This window comes from Gossypium hirsutum, chromosome A03 (genome assembly GCF_007990345.1).
Source record: "Gossypium hirsutum isolate 1008001.06 chromosome A03, Gossypium_hirsutum_v2.1, whole genome shotgun sequence".
NCBI classification, from domain to species: Eukaryota; Viridiplantae; Streptophyta; class Magnoliopsida; order Malvales; family Malvaceae; genus Gossypium; species Gossypium hirsutum.
In genome coordinates, this window is record NC_053426.1 from 39,275,124 (window position 1) to 39,286,417 (window position 11,294).

Sequence of the window (11,294 nt, forward strand, 5' to 3'; positions counted from 1 at the left end):
GCGGAACTACAAAGGGTGGAAAGAGAGGGGAGTAAGCATTAAAGCTTAGTAAGTTCACATACAAATAAGATGAAATGGTAGTAAGGAATCAACACGCAGAGCATAGCAACATATACATAAAGACTATTCATCCTTCAAACCTTTTGCTTACTCATCATACGCACATATATACTTGCTCATCATAAATCGATCTTTATTAAGGCATTACTCATAGGTTTAGTGCACATACTTGTACTCATCGTAAAGTATCCATAACCATACCTCTTTCATATGTCCTCCTCGGGACCCTCATTACATTCATTACATTACCTGTTGAACACTTGGAATACTATTGGATACGCGGAAACCTTGCATATAAGTGCCACATTTACAAATGTAGCCGAGGCTACCACATAACATGTAACACATCCATAATGAACTCGGACCTCTCAATGAGCACGGATGCCACATATCTCACGAACTCGGACCACTCAACGAGTTCGGACTTCTTAGTTCCTAGTGACATGTCACTTGTATTCTAAACTATTCCTAAGGTTCAAACGGGATTTTTCCTCACTTGCATATAGTATCTCCATCGTACTTGCTCGTAACGTCGTGGAAAACGGCAATAGTAATATTCATGCTTTTATAACAATCTGCAAGCATATAACTCATAGTTATAGTAAAAAATTTGTTACAATATATTAAAGCATTAAAACACACTACAACACCACATTATTTGCATATGTACTTACCTAGGTACAAAATGATGATAATCGAGCCTAATCATTGTATACTTTATTCTTTCCTCGATCAAGTCTCGGTTCACGTTTTTCTTGATCTATAATGCCAAATTTAACTTATTTAATATTCACATTATTCGAATGGGTCCATAAATCATACTTTTGAAATTTTACACTTTGACCCCTAAACTTTCACATATTTGCACTTTGGTCTCTAGACTCGTAAAATGAAATGCATGCATTTTTTTGGTTACCCAAGCCTAGCCGAGCCTTTTCTAAGCTTATATCAACTCATATTTTCACTTATTTCCCGTTATTACTATTCTCTTTTACACTTTTACAAACAAATCCCTTGTTTAGGTGTTTTCACTAAAAATCACCTAGTAAAAGATGTTTATCATGAATCAAACATTCATATTCCTCCATTAATCATCAAAATACATGCATGTTACACATGGTTAAAATTTTATACATGAATCGTAGCTCAAAATATAGCTAGAAATGGGTAGATCATGCTTCAAGAACTTCAAAAATGTAAAGAACATTAAAAACGGGGCTAAGAAGCACCTGCAATCAAGCTTGAAAATGTTGAAAAATCCCTAGCTATGGTGTCTTGCAAATTTCGGCAATGAAAGAAGAATATGGACACCAATTTTGACCTATTTTTCCCTTTTTATTCTTTTAATTACCAAATAACCAAAATGCCCTTAGGGTTTTTCTTTCACATTTTTCCTATGCATGTCCATTTTTGTCCAAAATTATAGAAATTGGTTAAATTGCTAACTAAGACCCTCTAATTCAATATCTAATGCAATTTCATGCTTAAAGCTTCTAGAATGCAAGTTTTGCACTTTATTCAATTTGGTCTCTAAAATGCAATTAGACATTTTATGCATAGAATTTCTTCATGAAACTTTCACACAAGCATGCATTCATAACATAAACCTCATAAGAATCATAATAATTATTTCTATATTAGATTTGTGGTCTCGAAACCACTGTTCTGACTACCCTAATTCGGGATGTTACACATCACACATTAAATTAAAACTTGTTATACATGCAAGATTGGGCTTAATCGAGCTTAAAAAAGCTCTAGAAACAATTCAAAACAAACCATAAACTAATTAGAAACATTTTAGAAAAGTATGGAAAACATACAAAAAGAGATCACACGGCTGTGTGATAGACTGAGGCCCAATTTTAAGCCCATTGATGTGATGGGCTTACACTACCTTAAGGCCCAACAACAAGGTCAAAGGTCAAGCAAATCAAACCAAGATTTGATCAAAACCAGTATGTGATGATGAATCATTTCAAGAAATGAGGAATGATACATGTACGGAATGAGTGAAATATATTAAAGTCAATTCAACCAAGCTATCAATTTTCAAGTTGAAATAATTAGTCAACTTGTGAAAAATATTTGGATGGTATTTAGGCATTTCTAGATTAAGATGTCTTTGTAGAGTTCAAAAACCTACCTCTTAGCTTTGAAACGCAATTTGAATCACTCGGTTTCAAGTTCGGGAACTCAAGTTACGATTGTTTTAGTGAAGAATGCACAAGTAGAATTTCTAGACAAAATTATTATGGAAATTACAAGTTTTGAGCTTTTAATTCGACTTTAAATCATATTGGGTTTGATTTTTAGGCTTAATTTTTATTATATACGAGCCCAATATTGTATTTATCACATATTATTATTAATTTTTATTCCAAATTATTGATAATTATTAAGTATTTTAAGTTATTTAGGAGTTTTATATCAACAAAGAAAGTTTAGTTTAAAACTACTTCCTGTTTAGGTATTTTCATTGTACACAAAACAATCAATTGATTGTTCGGTTTGAGTTAATAAAATTCTCTTTGAGTTTTTTCTTTTCAATAATTTTTCTTGAGTTTCTTGTAGAAGAGTTTTAACAATATTTTCAGATTATGGGGATCATTTTCAAACATTTTCTTACCAAGTTTTCTTTCTTGGAGGGGAAATTAGGACTGCTTGAAATGGGTTGTGGATTCTTTTTGTTTCCAAGGCTCCTTAGGAACTTTACATGCCACATTCCATCTTTTCCATCTATCTTCTTTATTGTTCTAACATTTGATTTATCATTATATTTTATTTATCTTAGTTATTTATTTTAATTACTTTCTTTAATTTTTTTTACTTTGATTCGTTTGTGTTTCAGGTTGTGTCAAAATCCAAGTTTTTTTTCTGAATGTCTAAAGCCCTAAGTTAAATTTGTGATTTGGACAAACTTGCAGTCCTCTTCTGCATGCATTTGCTCTCATCTTTATCATTTAGTATCAGTTTCTTGGGCATTTTTAGGTGTTCTTTGTGTTCTTATAAATTGATTCCCAGCAAACAGTTTCAAAATAATTTTTTTACCCATAAAATTTTTGGGGAAAAATATTTTTTAGTGGGTAAATGTTTTCCAAATGATATGAAATTTTAATTACAAATTCTTGGCACTCTTTTAAAATATTAAAAAAATATTTCTCTCAAAAAAATGGAAAAAAATAAAAATACGAAAAATAAATAAAAAATTAAAAAATTCAAAGGGTTGATTTTCGTGCGAAAACTTTTCAAATCAAATCTAAATTATTTGAAGAGACTCCAGTTTAGAATTCGTGATTTTTGCAAATCGAGAACACCTGGAATGAAGTTTGTCATGTTACTTCGCAATTTTTCAGGTTTTCGAGTTTTAATGATTTTCATTGACTCTTAGACTTAGGTTTTCATTTATTTTTGGTTTTTATTTTTCCTTTATGCATTCTAACACTTTATTGTTTTTTGTGTTAGTAGGTTAAAGCTCGTTCCATATTTCTTCCTCCATGCAACACAATTTTTTGGTGTCTAGTTGATTTTGGACTCATTGTACCACTAGGTTTGCTTTGCTAGATTAATTCTAATACATTCTAATTAATTGATATAAACCCTTTTAAAATATTCACAAGATCAATTCTTATCTCATTGAGAATTTAATTTTTTTAGTGCATAAAGTTGAGGTTTGCTTAATTTTTTTCTTCTTGAATGTTGTGTTCTTTTCAAGCTTTCACAATGACTCGTGATACTCGTAGTAGCAAAGGGATTGATAATCCAAGTGATAAGCCACTAATTACCATAAGAAGTCTTGTTGGTTTCGCGAAGGAGCTCAACAAGGCCTTTTTCAGGTCAAGGATAAATTTAATAAGTTTGCAAATTTGCAAAAAGATCTAGAGGCTCAAGTGTTCAAGACCAGCAATGAGACACTATTCTAGACACAATCAACAAAAAATTGGCTCATCTAAGTACCTAAATTGAGCATCAAAATTTTAATTGGGAAGATGAGGTTGACTAGCCTCGTCTTCGTGCAAATAATGCTCGACGTGTCCCTCGTGAAAATGACGAGACTTTGGTTAACAATTACCATGAGCAATATTCTTTTGCTAAATCAAAGTTCTTAATTCCACAATTTCATTAAAGGAATGATCAAAAGACTTATTGTGATGAAAACGGTGGCCATAAATTAGTTTTTCAATTCAAGGGAGTTGGCCAAACAAAAGGAGGAGTACGATTGATTTCTCACTTTTCGTAAAACGATATTAGTGTAGTTGAAAAAATCATGAGGGTTTCCAATGTCCAATTAAATATCTAATTAGAAAAAAAGTAAGACTGTTCCCATATATATTGTTAAATGTTATTGGTGTGGTAGCAAAGGTCATAGAAGTCTTGAATGTCCAATTCGATACTCACCCAAAGAGGAAAGTAAATATGATGGTGTAACAACTCATTTTTCAGTGGTGTCAGAAATAGTAGTTCAGGGCCACCAAATCCAACTAGTAAGTTCATAAATATTGTTATTTAATATTTACATGTCAAATATGGTCTTAAAAAGGTTTTTGATATAGTGATAAGCGATTTATAAAGTTCAAGAGTTAAAACCTTAAGATCAAGTAGTTTTAGAAAATGAGGTATCAGGACCCTATTTCTATAAATCGAGCCATAAATATTTTTAAATATTTACGGAGTGTCATTAAGGTGATATTAAAGTTTCGTTGAAAAATTTTAATGTTTCGATAATTAATTAATTAAAAAGGACTAAACTGTAAAAAATGTAAAATTTGATCGCTAATAGTTTAAAGATGCTAATTTCTTAAAGAATTATAGTTGGATGGCCTTAATGGGTAATTTACCCATACCTAAGGTAGTGGGAAGGTTTAGTGCTTTAATTTCTTTTTAAGTTTTAATGTATTTTATGTTATTATATTATGAAAATAATGAATAAAAAGTTAAAAAATAAAAACATAAAACACAAAAGCTGTTTTCTTCTCTCCCACATAATGTCACCATGTAAATGGAAATTTAAAAGCTGCAAGCTTCTGTTCTTCTTTAAATGAGGCATGGTAAGCCATTTTTCACCCATTTCTAATAATTTTTATGTTTTTGAAATAGTTGCAATTAGGTCTAGCTAGCCCGTACCTTCGATTTTGAAATTGCTAAAGATTTTGAATGTTATTATTGATGCTCTTGTGATATTTTATGTTAAATGATAAATTTGTAATGTTGGTTGATATTAAAAGTATTTTGTTAAGTGATTTTTGGTAAATTTGTCGATTAAGGATTAAATTGTTAAAATAGTAAAAATACAAGGATTTGTTGTGAAGTTATTGCATGAATAGGCTGTATTGGATAGCATAAGTATTCAGTTGGGCTCAATTTTGGGTAAAATGGTTAATTTGCATGTTTTAGGCTGAGGGACTAAATTGAATAAAAGTAAAACTTTAGGGGTAATTTTGTAAAAATGTAAAAATGACTAAATTGCATCAAATGAATTGTTTTTCTATCTAAATTAATAGGTTGAATGAAATTATTAATTTAGATCAAGATTGGGTGGAAAATCGAGGAGAGTAGAGATTACCAAAATGCCCCTATATTTTGACATTTCTGCAAAATAGCCAGGTAAGTTCGTATGAACTGTACTATGTATAATGTTGACTAAATTTAATGTTATTATATGATTTTATTGAAAATTAGTCAATATATATATGTTAATTATACAATTTATCGAGTAAAGAAACGATGAAAATTCAAAGACGTACGGCGACTACCGAACCTCATTTGAACCTTAGAAATATATAGGATACAAATGACATGACATTAGGGTTATCGTGTTTTGGGTGCTGGTCCTAAACGTCCTACCGGTGGTTGAGTTTTGGCATGTGTTGCGGATACTTGACAGCTTGTGTGAGCAGCACCATGTAGCTAAGTTTCGACTGACAGCCTGTGTGAGCAGACCCATTTATGGCTCGAGAGAAAGCATTTATGTAAAGGAAAAGTAAAGAAATGGTTTTGACCATATGTTAGTACACAGTGTGTGAGATTCCTATATATCTGATATTATTCTAAGTGGTTCAACGGGCATACAAACGTAAGGAAAGGTAAGTGTTTTGATTGGAAATGTCTTAAAAGTATGGAAGGGTATGAGTTGTTGGTTATTAAAGTGTGTATAGCCATGTTCATGAAAAGTACGAATGCTTATATGCTATATTCATGAAAGTTATTTTATCATGTGGTGATTTATGCTAAATTATGTGTTTATTCACTAACTTGTGAATATGGTTAATGTTATATTTATGACTTATGTGTTGTGCAAATGAAATGGTAAGTGTTCAATATGAATTAAGAAAGGAATGCATGAAACTCATTGAAACGGTGATATATGAAAAACATGATAAGTTATTAGATGGATGATCCAATTGAATTGTGCTCAAGTATAATGGTTATCCATGTCAAATTCATATGAATCATGTTTAAATGAACTAACATATGTTATTGATGTGCTTAGACTTATGCCAAGCTTGTGGATGTGATTGATGTTTATGATTATAATTGTACTATGCATATATAACGGGCAAGAAAAGGGAACGAAACGGTAAGTATGTAATTGGGATGTATTATGATGTTATAAAAAGTTTAATGTGATAAATGATGTATTTATATGTGAACAAATTGCGTATGCTATTGATGAACATACCTAGAATAGGGATAAATACACTAAGTCAGAATTGATAATGTAGTTTAGGCTTATGACAAGCATTACGTAGGGAATGGAAAGTAACTAAATTGAAAAGTGTATAATCTTATAGAAAGGTTGATGGTTATACATTATGTCCCATAAAATCCTATCACTTAAGAATGGTAGATATATGCGACATTAATGAATTTACTCATTTATTTTCGATGATCATATAGAATTATGAATTTTGGAATTGGCATAAGTTTATATCTATTCTAATAAGTTTATTATCAAAATGGAATTTTTATGCTTAAAGTTTATATGAGTTAGTAAGCATACATTGCTTACGTAGTTATTTTCCTTTACATTATAGATTATTTAGAAGCTCGATCGGGTTGGAAGCTAGTCGGAGGTTCATTACACTATCCAACAATTTTATCGGTAGATTTTAATGCTTTGGTTGTGGCTATAATGGCATGTATTGATGCGATCCCAGCTGCATCATGTCTCGATACAATTCGACGACACCGGTAATGGCCTAGCCACGAGGGGCCCAAGTGCAAAATGAAGCTGTTAATTTGTTTGCAATCTTTAATTGATCGAGTGAGAGGAGAAAAAGTTGTTGGGCTAATCGAACAATTGTGGACAAGTCACCCAAGCAGGCCCTGCAACCTCCTACAAGCTAATCTAGCTCATTCGTAGCTCATTTTTTAACTTAGCATTATTTCGTTGCTGGAATAAACTTTTAATTTGGTTTTTAGTTAAATTAGTTTATTTAGCTCAAATAACTATTGGCGTGTTTAAATGTGTCACAATCTGGACATTATAATTAAGGTTTAATACTTGTTTAATAATTATTTTTAATGTGTCTAAGTTTGAGATAAATTAAATTCATGTTTGAATTAAATTTGCTTAGCCGAATTTAATATGTCCTAGCTGAATTAATTTGCTGAATTTAATTGTTTCAAGTACATGCATGGACTGCTTAACTGTGGTGTGCTGACGGTTGAGATGCTCCAAGCACCTCTTCGTTTAGTCCAAGAGCCATTGAGCTGCTGATTTCTCTTCCTCAAGATGCCCAATTGTGTTCTCCAACAGCCCTTAAGTGTTTCCACACTTGCTGGAGGTTCCTTTCACACTTATAGCTGTTCGGTTTTGAGCTTTCACACCCAAAGCCTATTGAAGTGTTCAAGCTTATTTTAATAGCTCAAGACTATTAAGTTAATCAAAGCAGCACATTAAAGCAGGTTTACACCTCTTGGCCGAATTTAATCAAGTCCATTTAGCTCATTATTTATTCCAATTAAGCAAAATGAATTAGGAAACTACAAAGGACATTCAAGGAAGCTTTAAGCCAAGTTCACACCTTAAGTCATCAAATTTGGTTGTTCACACCATAGGGGCTATTCGTGCGCCATAATTCCATTAAAATGGCTGCTGCACTTTTAGCTTCGCAAGAGAGGAATGAATCACATTCATATTGCCTTGCCTGATCAAATACTTACTGAATTCAACTTAGTTCATTAAATCCAATTGAATTGTTGATTGGGAATACTAATAGCCAAGCTGTTGGCATCACCTAGGTCTAGGACTTCTCAAAAAACATGTTGATTCATTTTAATAGTCATTTCAGATCATTAAAAGCTTAATTGAGCTAATTACTTTGTGTCCATTCGACTAGAACATGTTCAGTCTATAAATAGTTTGCTTTATAAACATTTTCCGGTTAGACAATAGACTTTTGCTCTTTTTCAAACTTGTGAGTGTTCAACTCTCATAGTACCCTCTTGACTGAATTGACTTATCAAGTATTCTTGTGGCGTCATTTCTGTCTTGCTTCGAACTTATCACTTCAATTTGGAGTGTGGCATTCACCTATACCTTTAGTTCCTATCTTCACATAGATAGTGGGTCAAGGTTCCCTCAAACTATCCTTATCATTTTCTATTGATTCAACTTAAGAGCTTGTATAAGACTCGGGTCAATATTAACTTATAGTATTTGGAACACCCCAAACCCGGCCCAGACGTTATGGCCGAATCTGATGTGCCACATTGAAGTTAAAAACCCATGTTTCGTTTTAGTGCTTTAAAAACTGACTTTTGTTAAGCTAACAACGTGAATGGGAGCTGGGCACCAGGTAGGAATCCGTAACAGAGGAGGTGAGCCATGAAGGCTGCTTAAGTACCAAGCTCTTCTAATGGATCCAATCCTAGACATGCCCACAACCATTGCCACACTTGGTTAAATCGAGTTGTAATTTATTTAATTTGAAATCTTTGATAAATTGGATAATCGTAGCCTGGTGTTATTTTGAAAACAATTATCATTTTGAAAACACGTCCTAAGTCTAGCCCATTTATTAACAAATAGATTAAAGTTATTAAAAATAAAATAATCCCAGAAAAATAATTAAAATGGCCTTATTACAACCCAAAACCAAACAATAATATTAATAAGATAAAACTTATAAAGAAATAAATCGGCTACTTATTGCAATTAAAAGAAACAGAAACAGTAGTGTGGCCATCTCTGAGTCTCTCGCAGCTCTAATCCATCTAAGCTTAGGGATTACCTGCACAGTTGGAAACGGGGTGAGTTTACGAAAACTCAGTGTGTAATCCCAATAACAAACAAACAGTGAAAACACAGTATCAGTACAATCTGGGCCAAAGCCCTATTTAGTCTTGACATATACTGGGCCGAAGCCTTTCGTTTAACGGTTACTGGGCCGAAGCCTTTTCATAAATCATATCACTGGGCCAAAGCCTTTTCATAAATCATATCATTGGGCCGAAGCCTTTACTGTAAACGGTATGACCCTTAGGCCCATTTCAATATCACATGTAATGTCAATGGATGTATGCAAGCCCATTTCAATATCACATGAAATACCAATGAATGTATGCAAGCCCATTTGGGGAGACTACTTAACCCACCATCCGCTACTCTCCACCCGTACCAACCAACACACCATATGGGGAATAACTCAACCCACCCAACCAACACAACACTGGCAGCATAGCTGCTTTATCATATATCTAGAGGCCTAGCCTCTTTAATAACTGGGGCAAAGCCCTTTTCGGTAAACTGGGGCAAAGCCCTTTTCAATAAACTAGGGCATAAGCCCTTTTCGGTAAACTGGGGCATAAGCCCTTTTCAATAAGCTGGGGCATAAGCCCTTTTCGGTAAACTAGGGCATAAGCCCTTTTGCACTTCCTCCATCCATATAAAAACCCAACCCAATGCAACATGTCATGTATGTAGAATGTCATGCCCATATTTGAATTAAACAATCACAGTCAAGTCATTCATATCACCAACATATATTCACAATCAAATCCGTCAACTACACAGTCCAAGTCAGTCACTTGCCCACAAGGGCAAAACAGTCATTTTTCACATTATAAAGGTATTTTCATAATTTTACCAAATATCAGGGTTTTCCATGTTCATTACAATTATCAATATTTTCGAGTGTTTAAACAATGATCTTTAACCCACTTTATCAAATTCGGGCTTTTGGGCCCAAAACCCCTAATGGGCCCTACGAATGCTGATTTAGCCTACTTAACCCAAATTTTACAACAATACTAATCGTGTTAACGTGCAACTTTTCCAAAATCCATTTTCTATCAATTCTACCCAAATGGGTCCGAAAGCCCATTGGGCCCAATTTTAGCCCATTGAGGCCCAACTTACCATCGTGCACAAAATTGAGTTCTTACCTATTCCATCGATCCAAACACCGATCTTATCGTATTTATCGCATCTATACCCAAACGCAACATTACAAGTTCCCGAAATACCAGTATTTTAGCATTTCGGCTTCTCAGCAAATATTAATCTAAGCTATTACGAGGGTTAGTACACACTTGTTACGGGTTGAAGTTGAAATGTTTCCAAAATCAATCGCCTACGATAACCACCACCTGTCACTCAAACTTAACTAATCCAATATCAATATATGTAAATCCTAAGCACATCAGTCATACGGAACATAAGGGCATATTCGTCATTTTACCATACAGAGGTATTACGGTCACTTTACCCTACAGGGGCTTTACGGTCACTTTACCCTACAGGGGCTTTACGGTTTTTTTACCTAATAGAGGTATTTTAGTCATTTCATCCTACAAGGGTGTTTTGGTAAATCTACAAACTAAGGGTATTTCAGTAATTTTGTAAACTAATAGTATTTCCATAATTTTTAGAAAGTCAAGGGTATTTCTGTAACTTTGTAAATCAGGGGTATTTTGGTAATTTTACAAATTGAAGGTATTTCGGTAATTTTACAAACCAGTGGTATTTTGGTAATTTTACAAACTAGGGGTATTTTGGTAATTTTACAAATTGAGGGTATTTCGGTAATTTTACAAACTAGGGGTATTTTAGCAATTTTACAAACTAGGGTATTTTGGTAATTTTACTGATCGAGGGTATTTTGGTAATTTTGTAAACCAAGGGTATTTTAGTAATTTTGTAAATTGAGGGTAAAACAGTAATTCTGTAAATCAAGGGTAAAACGGTAATTCTATTAATCGAGGGTAAAACGGTAATTCTGTAAATCGAG